This window comes from Panthera leo, chromosome D4 (assembly GCF_018350215.1).
Source record: "Panthera leo isolate Ple1 chromosome D4, P.leo_Ple1_pat1.1, whole genome shotgun sequence".
Lineage (NCBI taxonomy): Eukaryota > Metazoa > Chordata > Mammalia > Carnivora > Felidae > Panthera > Panthera leo.
Genome location: NC_056691.1, coordinates 89,474,735 through 89,490,306, shown reverse-complemented (window position 1 = coordinate 89,490,306; position 15,572 = coordinate 89,474,735). Strand labels below are relative to the sequence as shown.

The 15,572-nt window shown below is 49.6% G+C and overlaps 1 protein-coding gene across 4 annotated transcripts in view; it reads left to right on the top strand.

Annotated features, from left to right (window-relative positions):
- Positions 1-15,572, top strand: part of MED27 (mediator complex subunit 27) — a 206,219-nt gene that overhangs the window by 67,709 nt on the left and 122,938 nt on the right. The gene's annotated exons all lie outside the window — the stretch shown is intronic.

Here is a 15,572-nt window from a genome sequence, read left to right as displayed (position 1 = left end):
TGTTTACAGGTGACGTGCTATTATGAGGACACTTAGAAACTATTTTCAGCACCGAGGCAATCAACAGACTCTGTTCTCATGCCAAAAAAAAAAAAAAAAAAAAAAGGTGTTCACAACTGTCATTATAAATTTATAATAAATCACTCAAAATACTTAGTTTCAAAGAGAACAGTGGTTACTGTGTCCTAAGAATACAACGTTGGAATGATTTCCTATACTTAGTAGCCTGTTTCCTGTGAAAATTGACTGCCGCCTTTTCACATCATTGAGCTTTTGGGGCTCATGTTATCCTGGATCCCTTCAGAGACCTGTCCACTAGGCAGGATCTATATCTAAAGGACATTCAGTGCCTTTTTATTGAGCGCCTACTATGTGCTACTTACTGTGTTAGAGTCAGGAATAGAAATACCAATGAGACATAGCTGCTGGACTAATTGAATTAGAAAATATTTTAAAATGAAAACATAGGCCACTAATAATATATATATATAGAAACCAAAGATTACAAAAAAAGGAAAACATAACAATACTGTCATGCTGAGAAAGTTATTGCTAAGGTTTTGATGGATATTATTCTCGACTTCTATGCATATATAATTTTTGAAAACAAGAAACAACCTCCAAAAAGGGTTGTATTGTAATGTCCCGTATCACATCTCCACACTTACTGAGCGTAGCTGTTAGACATCAGTGTGATTTTGCGGAACATAAAATTTGCATATTAATCATACACGTTATGGTTGTATTGGGAAGAACACTACTGATTATAACATTTTTTTTTTTTTTTTGTTATAAGCACGACATGACCATAAACTGACTTTGTCATTAGGGAAATCCCTTATAAAACAACACCCAAATCTTCCAGGGCTGGCTGCATTAGCTATCTATCACTGCGTAACAAATCACCCCAAAACGTGTTAGTCTGACAGCAGTAAACATAATCTCTCACGTGTTCTGTGGATCAGGAGTCTGAGAACGGTGGACTGGGTGGTCCTGGCTCAGTCTCTCCTAAGATTGCAGTCAGATGTAGGCAGGGATGCAGTCATCTGGAGGTTGGACTGAGGTTTGAAGGTCTTGTCCACAGTGGCTCCCTCACGTGGCAGGCACGTTGGTGCCGGCTGTCGACAAGAGACCTCAGTCCCCCTCCACAGGACGCTTGAGTACCCTCATGACTGCAGGTGACTTGTCCCCGAATAAGCCATCTAAGAGAACGAGAACCAGGAGGACTTTATCCTTTTTATGACCCAGCCTCAAAGGCACAGCATCCATTCCGCCCCATTCTGTTGGTTAGGAATGAATTTCTAGGTCTCCTGTCCGAGGGGAGGGGACGAGGCTTTCCCTTTTGAAGGAAGGAGTGGAAAGGATCTGAGGACGTTATTTTAAAACACACCTCAGTTGCCAATGGAGAGAATCCTTGCACAGAGGGAGGAATGGCTGAGCCCACAGGAAGCCCCGTTCACTTATTTACTCAGCAAATATTTTCTCAGGGCCTATATGCGTTTAGTTCTATGCACTGTGCCGGGGATTTGGAGATGAGGAAGATAGAATTTTGGCTTTCAGGAAGCTCTGAGCAGAAAGAGAGGAACAAACAAGTAGCAGGGAATCCTGGTAACGTGTGCCAAGTCCCGAGGATACGACCCCAAGGTGCTCGAGAAGGCCACGGGCAGGGTGCTGAGAGGGAGCCACGCTTCGGGGGGGCCCGGCCAGACTTCACTGAATTTCTCCACTGCTGGGTGTAAAGGATGGAGGCTGAACTTTATTAAGAGAGCTCGATGCTGTCTCGCACAGGCTTACGGGATTCTAAGGAAAGGTTTTATGTGTCAGCAGCGGAGGGCCAGTGCTGGGCTCCATACCCCTCCTCCTCTGGAGCTCTCTTAGTGCGGTGACCGATGGGTTTCTGCATTGGCTTGCGTCGGCATCTGGATGGCAGTAGGCTGCACAAGGCCACGGGCTCGGCCTAAGTGTGCCGAGACCACAGGCACGGCAAGAACCCGGGAGGTTTGTACGGCGTGTTTGTTTTTGAAATGCGGTTGGCTTGAACAGTAGCAGTCTTTGAAGACTCGGTGTCCCCTGAGTTCCCGGAGGATTAGCGATTCGTGAGATTAATGATTCGTCTTTTTCTCCTCCTCCTAAGAAGCTGGGTGGAAGACAAAGATGTCGTTCCGTTCCGTGATGAAAGCTCTTTTGTCACGTGTCAGCGGATGAAGCGACCTCCCTCCTGTGACTCCCGAGTGCCCGCGTCAAGTCTCTTGAAGAAGGGGCGTTGGCGTTGCCAGAAAGGAGCCGTGTCCCCTGTTCCTGGGCGAACTCGATCGGGCTTTTGACCCTTTGTAGGATCGAGATCAGCTGGAGAGCGGCTGTCTTACTCGACTAATCTGCAAGTTGCACGTGGAGATAGCTGCGTGTGTCAGATGGAAGCGTGTTTGCGCTCGCTCAGTAGTGTCAGCGCCCTGACACGTTGTCCCGTGTGCTCTTGTGCTAACACGGGATGTTGGTTTTAATCCATAAGCCAGGCCGAATGGCCCGTGGCGCCCGGCATCGGCCTGAACACATGCTGGCTCCCAGGGCAGCGAGGCAAAAGAACACTTACGTCTTCTTATTTTGCACACCTAGGTCTCATTTCGATTTGAGGGAATAAATCGTTTTACAGACGTGTTATTTTTAAAAATACTGCCTCCCATCCCCCGGCAGTCGTGGGGACAGGCAGTTTCTTTTGTGCCACGTTATCCTTCATGGAAAGGTCCTGACTGCTAAATTTTTTAAGGGCACTTTGGGGGCGCCTGGGTGGCTCAGTCGGTTAAGCGTCCGACTCTTGATTTCAGCTCAGGTCATGATCTCACAGTTCGTGGGATCGAGTCCCGTGTTGGGCTCCACACTGAGTGTGGAGCCTGCTTGGGACTCTCCCTCTCCCTCTCTCTGTCCCTTCCTGCTGTCAAAATAAGTCATAAATAAACTTAAAAAGATAAAATAAATTAAGGGCACCTTCCCTTGCACGGGCTACCTTTTCTCTAGTCACTTGGGATACACGGTCCATCCTGCCAACCGGCAACAGCCCTTCCTCTTGTCCAGTGTGTCCACCCTCCCAGCTACTCCGAGCCGTGTGTCCCCTGGTCTCCTTTCTCTCCCACGTGTCAGGATTCCCCTTTCTCCTAGTTTATTTCCGGCAGCGTGCAAACACGCTCACCCAGACCCGCCTCCCGTGGGAAGACCTGGCTCATGATCCCGCGTCTGCCAGCTCCCACCCCCACTCTCTCCTCGTGACAGCGCGACCTCTGGGAACAGTTGACCGTGCTTCTCTCCAGCTCCGCGACCAGGCCACCACTGTTCTGATTTCTATCGCCGTACCCTAGTCTTGCCTTTTCTAGAACTCCACGTAAATGGAGTCATGCAGAACATCGTATTCTCTTTCCGGTTTCTTTTGCTCAACGTGATGGTTTGGAGACTCATTTATGTTGTATGTGTCAGTGGTTTGTTCCGTTTCATCGCAGAGTGGTGTTCCTTGGTGTTCTTTGGAGTCTGCTGGCACCATTTCTTCCCCATTTTGCATCTGTTTCGATATCATCTCGTACCTTTCGGAGTGCCGGGAGCCCTCCTGCTCCGGTTCGTGGATGACCTACCCCGGGTTTGAGTAACAAAAACAGCACGCAGGGACAAGTGTTGCTGGAAAGAAATGCCACCAATTCAGGAGGTAGCAGGGATAATGACTCGGCACATACACCTAGGGGTTCCAGCGTTTGAACAACAGATTGCCTTCGGTAGGGCCACTAATTTGGCTGTGGGAGTTTAACTGACGGAGGCTCGTTTTCCGCCACTACCTTGCACGCTAATTCCCAGGAAGATCATCGACTTGAAATTACACACGGTGCTTGTACAGATGATTGGACTCTTTCCAAGATGTGTGGTAAACGCTGCTTCTGTTCTTGAAAGGCAGAGGCTCATGTTGTCTTTTGCTTAACGTGAAACCAACAGGAATCGCAGAGAGCAAAGCAGTGGCATAAATCTGTCCTTGGCGATGGTGATGAATGAGGGCGGGAGCCTCTCGTGGTCATTGGTGTTTCAACCGAGCAAGGCCAATATCTGCCAGGACGAAGTGCACTACACCCGGGGCCTCTTCCTGTAGCTTCCTGGCCATTACATCGTTATCTTTCCTGTTGCCGATTTTCAAGACTTTTTTTTTTTTTTTTTTTTAACGTGTTGTTCCCCTCAGCCACACAGATATGAAACTCCAGGTTTCTGAGGTTGCTCTGCCATTCCAAAAACCTTGATGCAGATGTTTGAGTAGTAACTGTGGACGTGCTTCCTTGCAGGGACCTAATTTGCTTCTTGACTACTTGAGCTTTTGTTTTGCCTCATGAGGACCTTGGTATTTTCGTCGAGGGCAGAATTTGGTAATATGTCGATAAGTTTACATTAAATTCTTCCACTTAGATGATGATGGGAGCCCTTGAACGAGAATATTTCGCATCCCTCTTTATTGGAGTTTCGTTTGCCTCCGAGCAGACCAACGGTGAATAAACCATGAACGAGGAGCACACTGGTTCATTGCCATGAGCTTTAGAAATGCAGAGTGTTGTGTCTTGAATCCCTTTCTCCTGGGATGCTTATTCCACAGGCCGACTCTTCCTGAGTTTGGGCTGGTGAGCCGAGCAGGTGTCCTGCCTGTACCAAGTGTCCCCGAAAAGGAATAGAGAACTTGGCGGCTGTGAGTTTCCTGAGTTTTGGAAAAGTCATCAAAACTCGAAGAGGAACTCACTAAATCCTTCTTTCCCCTACCGGCAAGTATTAAGTAACAATATTCATTAAATACCACTGAGAGGCTGTGTAATAAAGAAATAATCCTAGGCCTTGGTGGCTGTAGCTCTCCAGAAGAGTCGAAATTGAGAATATAATTAAAGATTAAAACATTGTTTGCATTCTAGAACATGGAGAAATCTTTGTCTCCATTGCGGGACCATATTAATAAGGGAGAGATCAGATTCCAATAACCAGCAGCGCACAGGCTCATTTATTCGCACCAGCCGTGCGTCAGCTGTCTGACTCAGGGCTGCTGTTGTCTTTTCCCTACAAGGCTGGCGCCGTGTCCCGGAAACGGTGAGAGACACTGGCCCCTTCGCAAAAAGTGTATCCACATCTCTTTGGGGTCCCGAGTTTGGATAGGAACGTGCACACGGCAGGAGTTACCTGTGTGTATGGATCTTCACTTCCTTAATTCGTCATCTCCCCCCGTTTTGTCAACAAAATTATCTTCGGTCTGTTAGTTTCAGCCAGTTTTCTGTACGAAGGTGAGAAGGTTGGTAGAGACGGGCGTGCCTGCCTCTTGCAGGGGTTCGTAATGGGGACCGGGAGAGCGGGGAGAGCACTGTGACGTGTCAGGCCATCTTGACGGTGACGGAAGGACTCCCTCGGTGTCCAGAGCTCCACGGAGCCAGCCTGCACTCCCGGCCCCCCGAGTGGGAGCCGGGGAGGGGGGGGCCCGGGGCCTCGCGCGGCTGCCTTGTAAGAGTCTCCCCTCGTGAGCTATTTCCTTGCTCCCCCTGCTGTTTTGTGGCTCTTCACAGTTGTTCGGTTTCCGTCTGCCTCGAAATAGAATCAGAAGGCGTTCTGAGGCCCGGGGTGCAGACTTGTCTTCCCGGACGTCCGGTCCGCCCTCCTGCCTCGCTCTCCTTGCTCTCCAGGGTGTCTCGTGTGGGGGCTCGGAGGAGACACAACGCGCTCAGTAAAAGTTCTTGCAACGTCCTTTCTCCTGTGTTTATGTGCTCGTGTGATTGGCAGGTAGAGACGGGAAGGGTCTCTGCCTCTCTCTCTCCCGGCCTGTCACTGGGACAAGAAAAATGTGGTCCACTGACTGGGCAGGAAGAAACCCTCAACTCCTCCCTGCTGTGATGCTCGGCTCTGGAGCTCTTCCCGTGGCATTTGCCACTGTCCACAGTATGTTTCGGTTGGGCTGGAAACTCCTTGGGAACCAGGGCTCCCCGCGTCTCCCGTCCAGCCTCGACTGGCTGAACGGACAAGTACCACAGGCTGGTTCCCCTCTGTGCGACCCCCCACCCCCTCCGCCGCTGGGCGATAAGGTTGAGAACACCTTTTCACAAGATGTTTACTGCTCATGGCTATTAGTAAATCGGAAATGTGAGCGTTGGGTACTTAAATGGCCGGGAACCAGGTACCACTTGGACCGACAGAAATGCCTGCGGTGGCGGGGACTTCGAGGTGTGGGTGTGGCCCTGCCGAGTGAGGATGGCTAGGACTGGATCTGGAGGCTCGGGCAGCGAGCAGGGCCCGGAAGCTGGGCCGAGGCCTTGCAGCGGGTTCCTGCAGGGAGCCGCGGGCCCTGGGGGCTCATGAGCAGGGGCCCGTGTATGGAAAGTGGTATATTAGGGCGATTAATCAAGTAGCAGAATGCAGATAAATAAGGTAGTCCTTTGTAGCTGTTTAAAAGATAATTGGTTCATGTTACTTATCTTTTATCCCCTCTCTTTGGGCAGGAGAAAAATCTCTGGGAGAAATCAACGAGGAATCCCTCATAAATATTAATGCAAAAATCTGTCTATGGAGAATAAATATAGGGACATTTTGTTTTAAATGCTCTATGTCGTTGTGCTTCATTAGCATAGATGTCATAGAAGCTCCTTTTCTCCCCTTGAGAGACCGTATTTAGTTCTGCTAATAGCCGCCCGCTGAAATCTGTAGCGTGTCGCTGATTGTCATCCTTTCGATGGACAGAATGACTTTGCCCTCCTGCTTCAGCCAGAGGGTTTCCATCCTCAGAAGTGCTGGCCCATGGCAGGAAGCCAGGAGGAAGTCCAGGATCATGTCTTACTGGCTGGAACCTCCGTCTGGACCTTTGCTTCGTGCTGTCTGGCCACCTACTGTGTCTGTGTGCATGTCCCCGTGCGTGTGCGTGCATGTGTGTTTATACTTGTCACTCTGTAACCATTGCCCAGGCATTTTCTACAGGCTAGGTGTTTGTTTGATCAGGCTGGAACTCTAAAGGTGCAGAGTTCCTGCTGTATGCAGACAGACGAGACACAGAATGAGCTCCGTTATGAGCATGTTAAGTTGAAGGAGCTCTAAGTGTTTTTTATTAAAAATTTTTTTTAATGTTTATTTCTGAGACAGAGAGAGACAGAGCGTGAGCAGGGGAGGGGCAGAGAGAGAGGGAGACACAGAATCGGAAGCAGGCTCCAGGCTCTGAGCTGTCAGCACAGAGCCTGACGTGGAGCTTGAACCCATGAACCATGAGATTGTGACCTGAGCCGAAGTCGGACGCTCAACCGATTGAGCCACCCAGGTGCTCCTAAGGAGGAGCTCTAAGTCTTGAGTGAAAGGATATGACGTTCTCGTGTTAAGATCCCCCGTCTTCCCCCTTCTCAACAGTATGTGTGTCGGAGTGGGGGTGAGGTGGGGGGGCGGGGAGAATATGATAAAAATTAGCTACTAACTGTTGAAACTGGGGGATGAGAACGTAATACTGTTGATGAGCTCATTACACTGTTTTATCTACTTTTAAGTGTATCTGAATATTTTCACAATAAAGTGTTTTTAATATATGAGTCTGGAACTTACATTGTTGTTGAAGAAATGGTTTTGGTGATCAGCATTGTAGGGGTGGTAGGGAAAATGCCAGAGTGGATAGAATCCACCGGGGGGGGGGGGGGTTCTGAAGGGAGACCAGAGGAGGGCCAGCAAAGGAAGAGTCAGCCCTCCCGCCCAGCCCTTCCCCTCTTGGTGGCCCTGCAGCCTCTTACTGTCTGATTCTGGTCCTGGCCTCACTCTCAGCCGTTCTGACCTGTGTTTGTCCCAGACCTGTTGTGACACAGCCTGGAATTTCAGTCCCAGTGTCTTCCCTAGATACTGAATCAAAGAGAAATCGCATAAAATAGACAACTAGAGTACAGAACTTGGCCATTAGGCACCAAGTCAAATGTGGCAGCCTGCAGAATCGGTTTAAAAATTATATTTTGTTGTAGGGGTGCCTGGGTGGCTCAGTCAATTAAGCGTCCGACTTCAGCTCAGGTCATGGACTCACAGTTCATGAGTTCGAACCCCATGTTGATCTGTGTGCTAACAACGCTGAGCGTGGAGTCCTCTTCGAGTTCTGTGTCTCCCTCTCTCTGCCCCTCCCCTGCTCACACACTGTCTCTCTCCGTCTCTCAAAAGTAAACATTAAAAAAAATTTTTTTTAATTATATTTCGCTGTATCTGCTAATTGTGTTTCTCCTTTACAAGGTGATTTTATCCAGGAAGACAGCTGTCTGGTGTGGTTATGACATCACTCTGGCCATTACTGGTGAAGGAAGGGAAGAAACGGGTGGTTGTATCATACAGCTCATCCGATAGAAGCTGGATCTTTTTTTTTTTTTTCTCTTTGCACTATTTAAAATCTATTTTTGCATAACAAAGAGCCAAAGTTTCAGGATTGTTAGTCACCATTTCGCACTATGCCTTTCTATCTAATGCTGTTTGCAACTGAAACTGTTCCCCTATCCCCCCCCCCCCCAACGTCTTTCTGTTCTTTCTTAATGGAGAGTCATTTCAGTGGTCTTTTGATGTGTGTGTCTTTTTCTTTCTGTCACTCTGCCCTGAGGCTATTAGTAACCCGTAGATTTTGGCCCAGAAAGTCCCTATTTAGGGTTGAGAGTGATCAAGAAGCAGTAGCCAGTTTCTCTGTTCACCTTTGCTGAAAACCGTTCCATAAGCTCTAACGAGAACAGTGACCTCAGTCACATGAGAGCAGGAGAGAGTGGGAAATGGCTCCGTCTCTTAGCTTGAGACTCTTAGGGCAGGGTGGATTTTGATCTGGTTCTACTAGTCGTTCTGATAGTCCTCATTCAGGATTTTTAAGTAAGAAAACGTGAAAAAAACCTGTTTTCAGAGACACTGTGTCCCCAAGCTTCCTTGGTGTGTCGTTGCCTTTCTGTTCGGAAGCAATCTCTCAGCCTCGATTAAGCTCTGAGCTCAGGGCCTGCTCGTCCTTGGGGTGAGCTGTCAAGGTCAGTTCTCACTCTGGGGACATTCTGCCAGCGGGGTGGTGCAGGCACACCCGGGGGATGTTGCAGGCTTGGTTCTAGACCACCGCCATAAGGGTGGATATTGTAATAAAGCGAATCAGATGAAAACTCTGGTTTCCCAGCTCATATAAAAATTGTGCTTACGCTATACTGTAGTGGTTTTTAAAAAATTTTTGTTATGTTTATTTTTGAGAGAGAGCTAGAGCTAGGGAGAGAGAGGGAGCAGGGGAGGGGCAGAGAGAAGAGGGAGACACAGAATCGGAAGCAGGCTCCAGGCTCTGAGCCGTCAGCACAGAGCCCGACGCGGGGCTCGAACTCGCGAGCCACGAGATCATGAGCTGAGCCGAAGTCGGATGCTTAACGGACTGAGCCACCCAGGCGACCCTACACTATACCGTAGTTCTATTAAGTGTGCAATAGCATTACGTCTGAGAACAATGCATATACCTCAATTAGAAAATATTAGCATTGCTAAAGAATGCTAGTCATTATCTGAGTTTTCAGTGAGTTGCAGCCACTGACTACAGATCACGATAGCAATGTAACGTTAATGAAAAAGTTTGAAATAGTGCAAGAGGTACCGAAATGTGATACAGAGACTTGAAGTCAGCAAATGCTGTTGGACAGGTGGTGCCGATAAACTTGCTCGATGCAGGGTCGCCACGAACCTTTGGGAAAGAATGCAGTAGAGTGCAGTAGAACGAGGTGTGTCTGTGGCGGACCAGGTGGGCTCCCAAGCAGAAGGACCGGCCAGCCAGATGTGGGGACCCTGCCCTTGTCAGAGATGAGGGAGCCTGTCGAGCAGTGACGCCCAGCCCTGGCTGCACGTTAGAATCGCATGGGGGGCTCTTTGCAAGGAGAGGCCCCATTACGGACATTCAGAAACAGTTCCCAGGAAGATTCCTGTTTGCATCTGAGATTCAGAACCACTGCTGCGGGCGGGTTGTAGGGGGCACTCCAGGGATGGAGGGGTCTGGGAAAACTGTCGTCGGGACATCTCTAGGAGGAGGGAGTAACCGTTGTGGGGAGACTCGGCCAGCCTTGTGCTTATGGCTTTAACTCCACACGTGGGAACCTGCTGGAACTTAAAAGTCAAAAGAAGGCGGATCCTAATTTGATTGCTTCCTCGTCAGCTCCCAGATGTATCCAGGGTTGCCAGAACATTCCCCTGACCAGTTGTAGCTTGTGACCCTTGGGTCCACAGGAAAGACAGTCTGACTTTTTTTCCTTTGGGTAGATTTTTTTATATTGTGGTTTGGTCCCTCTAGTTAAATTAGTATCTCTAACTAAGCATGTTGCGTAGTCATTAAAGACGCTTTTAGATGTAGTTATGTCAATCGGAACTACACAGTTCAGTTCATTGCAAATCTGATGCGATTTTTTTGTCTTCACAGCTTTATTTTTTTTTTAATTTTTTTAAAAATTATTTTTCTTTATTTTTGAGAGGCAGAGAGAGACAGGGCATGTGTGGGGGAGGGGCAGAGAGAGAGGGAGACACAGAATCCGAAGCAGGTTCCAGGCTCCGAGCTGTCAGCGCAGAGCCCTACTCGGGGCTCAAACCCATGAACCGTGAGATCATGAGTTGAGCCGAAGTTGGACGCTCCACCGACTGAGCCACCCAGGCGCCCCTTCACAGCTTTATTTTTTAAGAGCTTTCTTGCACCTGTCTAAAGTCTATAAAATTTGACATATGTCTATACATGTGAAATCGTTGCCTTACTTACTGTTATCAAGATAACGAACGTATTCATCACCCCAGAGGTCTCCTCGTGCCCCTCTATAATTCTGCTCACCCCACACCTCCACCCCACCCCACCCCAGTAACCACTGGGCTGCTTTTTGTCATTATGGATTAGTTTACATTTTCTAGAAGTTTATAGAAATGGAATCACACAGTAGATACTTTTTAAAATGTGCCTTTTTTACTCAGCATAATTATTTTGAGATTCATCTGTATTGTTGCGTGTATCAGTAGACCATTTCTTTTTACTGCTGTATTTCATTCCACTGGATGGATACGACCACACTGTGTTTATCCATTCAGCTGTTGCTGGCTATTTGGGTTGTTTTTCGTTTTTTACTACTGCTAATAAATAATTCACGTACCAATCTTTGTATGGACGTACGCTTTCATTTCTGCTGGGTGAACACTTAGGAATACAGTATCTAGGCCGTGTGGCAGGTGTATGTTTAACACTAAGAAATCGCCAAATTGTTTTTCCAAGTGATTAGAGTTCTAGTTGCCCTGTGTCCTCGCCAACACTTGGTATGGTCAGTCTTTCTAATGTTAGACATTCTGATAGGTACGTAGTGGCTGTGTTGCAGTTTTAACATGCATTGCTATAATGACTAATGACATCGAGCATCTTTTCACATGCTTAGTTACCGTCTGTGTAACTTCTTTGGTGAAGTGCGGAAAAAAAGTTGAGGCCTACTACGTGAGAAAGTACTTTTGAGAAAGTGACTTTGATTTTCTGGTAGTGGTTCCTGTCTTCCAACCACCAGAGTCTAGACTTCTGCTGTCCTTTACCTTTCATTGGTGTTTATTTACAGTCTGCTCTGCCTTTTATTTTTAATCTATTTATTTATTTGTTCGTTTATTAAATGTTTATTTTGGGGAGACAGAGAGCGTGAGTGGAGAAGGGGCAAAGAGAGACCGAGACATAGATTCTGAAGCAGGCTCCAGGCCCTGAGCTGTCAGCACAGAACCCGATGCGGGGCTCAAACCCATGAACCTTGAGATGATGACCTGAGCCGAAGTCAGATGCTTAACTGACTGAGCTTAACCAACCGAACCACCCAGGCGCCCCTTACTTATTTTTAAAATTCAACAAATAAAACCTCTTGTCTGTAATGGTAGGTACTGGATATTCAGAGATGAATAAACCTTCCTTTAAGGAACCTGGCGTGTCCTGGAGAGATAAGACAAGTAAAGAGGCCATTAGGATCTGCAAGAAGGACGTGAAACTGACCCTAAGGAGCCAGGAAAGGCTCCCTGGAGGACGTGGACTTGGAAAAGTTGAAATTCCTCATAAAGGGACTTAAATAGAGCAGCCGATGACAGGCCACTGCCCAGTATCCCCTAAAAGGAGATGAAAGGAAGGGACGGGGCAAGACGCTGTGGAAATAGAAGTGGGAACTGCTGAGTGAGCCGCCCGCGCCCTCACTCCCCTGCCTGGCTCTCCTGGAGCCAGCCTACCACCGAGAGGGGTGAGCAGATGCCCATCCCGCCGCTCTCAGGAGGCTTGCTGGGTGCCGGGATGTACCTGGGCGATCGGGACATTGCTGTGAAAGTGGTCCTGAAATGCAGCCCCTTCTCTGGCCCTCCTTCGAAGGCAGATGTTTATTCTCCCCTACCCCTCTCATCTTCATCCCTGGAAACCTTGGGTTTTTCTTTTTTTTTTTTTTAATGTTTATTTATTTTTGAGAGAGAGAGAGAGAGAATGAACAAGTGGTGGGGGCAGAGAGAGAGAGAGAGAGAGCGAGAGGGAGACACAGATTCTGAAGCAGGCTTCAGGCTCTGAGCTGTCAGCAGAGAGCCCGATGTGGGGCTCGAACCCACGAACCAGGAGATCATGACCTGAGCCAAAGTTGGACGCTTAACTGACTGAGTCCCCCCAGGCGCCCCTGGAAACCTTGTTTTTAACTCTGTAGTAACCACAACGAGAGGCTTCACCAGGCTGGAGTCTCAGATCAAACCCCGGTCTTTAATCCTGGTGGACACATGAAAACAGGGCAAGATAGCCTTTTGGGATTCCCCCATGTGCCCTGCCCTGTGTCTTGGTGAGCCAAAGCTTCTGATGCCCCTCCACCTCTCTTACTCTGCTGCACCTGGGGCCTGGGCAGAGGCACTCCTGCGTAGATCTCTCTGAATTCTTCCAAAATGCTCGTGACTCCGGGGACTTTCTCCCCCTGCAGCTGCCCCAACTCCCCACACAAGGGGTTAGACTTACTGGGGCTTAATGTCCTCAGAGGAGAAACTTGGGGTCCTTAGCTACAGATTCAGTAACTGTTCCCTTCACCACCCCCAGCCTACTCACTGCAGCCTGGAAGGTTTCCCAGGGTCCCGTTCTGCCTACACACCTGCTCCTATACTCCCATCTCAGTGCCCCACAGAAAATATCCCCGTGACGGCCTCTCACAGTCTTCGGCAAAGTTTCACTTCACTTTTGTCATATCATTAAGCCAGCCTAAGTCCCAAGCACAACAATAGCTCTAGAAAGATGTTATTTTCCTATCCGATGTATAACAAAATAGATGTAGACTTTTTTTGGGGGGGTGGGTGGGCCTGGATACCTTGGAAAACATAAAATAAAATAACTGAGGTAAGGAAACAAAAGCCTCCAAATTCCTTTCCTTCTCTTCACCAGAAATCCCATCTCTCCTTGTTCACTAGAATGCACCCTCCCTCCTCCCCCCGCCCCCAACCCCCATGGTGTGGCATGCTCCGAACTTGACTTCACACATCCGATGGGGGAACTAGGCTCAATTCTTACAAATAACTTCCCCTCTCCCCATTTCTTGGTGCTTTATTTTCTAACAAAGCGTACTTACAATTTAAAGGTCTCCTAAGACCAATTAATTCAATGCGGTTCATCCAGCAGACATTTAGACAGTGTATGGCGTTGTGCTCCCCGCTGAGGAACCTCTGATACTGTTGAGGGACATGCCTAGAGTGTCATGAAAGCCCAGAGCTGGAAGGGCCAGGAGGCAGCTACTCCTCTGCCCTCATTTCACTGTGGAGGAAGCTTCACTTTGGGTCGTGAAGTGTTTGTCTCAAGGAAGTCACAGAGATTTATTAGCAGAGCCAGGACCCGAACCTCTTGACTGTTTTCCTGCTGATACGCTACCACTGCCCCCTGCTCTGGGTGGGTAGGAGTGATAGAGAAGCACGAGAGAGAGAGAGGGAGGGAGGAAAACAATCAAGATATTAAAAAATTGTGTCTTTTTTTTTTAAGTTGGTGTTTCTGGGTGGAACCGTGGAATCGCCACCCCTGTCTTGCTTTTCTGAGATTTCCCCAAGTGGGATACTTCGCTGATTCCTCCTTGAGTCTTGCTTTTGAACCTGCCAGAAGCCACCTGGCCCGTTTGCTTCTGGTTCTGCAGGTGGAAGGGGATGGTTTCAGCATTTGTGTGTTAAGAATTCCAGCTTTCTGCTCCTGCACGCCTCCCGGCCCTGGAGCCCTGCCCCTGTTAGCACTGCTTTTTGGCAGAAAAGCAATACTTTGTCAGCCAGTAGGAAGGGAGATTTCTGTTCTACAAATGAGCCCAGATTTATAGACTCCCGAGTTCAAAGAAATGAGTTGAGAGATCACCAACCAAAGCTGACTGCACAGCGAGGGAGGAAACACCACAGGGCTGGTTCCTAACTGGACGCCGGGACGGAAGGCACTCGTGTAGCTGTCCATCCGTCCTCTGAGAGGTACGGGCCCTCTCCACGACGGCGCCGCACCTCAGACCTCGTGCAGTCTCCCACCTGGGACATAGTGGCACTGGGGTTCGGACCTTGGTGCCGGGACTCCAGAACCCACGCCTCTGAGCCGTACGAGGCCGAGTTGTGCCTTGTGTTCACCCCTGACGTAGGTCGGGGTTTCCGGACGCAGATGCCGAGGTGGAACTGGGGGTGCAGTGTACTTAGCGGGGATCAACACCTGTGGAAGGAAGGAGGGGGGAAGCAGCTTGGACTGGGGCGGCTGCCCTCTGGGATGCAGGCCCGACAGAGCCTTGGCCACCCAGGAGGCGAGAGCCTTCCGCCTTTTCCCTCTAGACCCTCGACGGTCCGACCGCTCACCACTGCCCACGGGGCTGTTTACCCTCTGACTTGGCGCCACTCGTTCTTCCCCCCACGAGGTCGGGCCTTCTGCACCGCTCGGGGCACTGCCCCTTGGGAGACCTTTCCCTCCCGCTGGCCCTCACGGCCTTCCTAAGCGAGACCAAAACGTAGCTGCCATGCATTTTCGGCTCGTACCCACGTACCAAGGTGGCTCATCCGTAGGGCGAGCTTGGGCCTTTGCCGCCTCCTCCGTTCGATCGCACGGGGTCCCCTGTGCAGCCATAGATAGCAGCTATGGGAGGAATCCCGGGCCGGCCTGGTGGGTGCCCCGGCGTCTGAAGCCTCGGGTTCTGCTTGCGCTCGGTCCCAGATGTGCTTGTTGCAGGGCCCGCTCGGCCCGAGAGCAGCACCTAGAGAGGCCCTCCAGACACCGAGCTGCTTTCGTCGTGGTAACAGGTGCAACACGCGGTAAGTCGTGTTTCGCTTTGGGTGGGTATAAAGAACTGTGAAAGGTCTGAGACTTTTGTCCCCACCCCTCCCCCTTTTCAGCTAAAATGTTAGCTTACCGCAGTTACATGGATGCCAAGTTACATGGTCCCAGTGAAAGGAGTCCGAGTCAGCGGGGTCTCGTTTCTTCCTTGTGCCTCGCAGAGTTGATGTGGGTGGGCCCACCCGGATGGATGCCTGCGCTCAGTGGGGGGCTCAGCGCCTGGGGGGCCCGCTGCTGTAGGGCCGCCTCTCAGCAAGCCTGTTCTGTATTTCCGGAGCCGTTGCCTCACCCCTAAAGG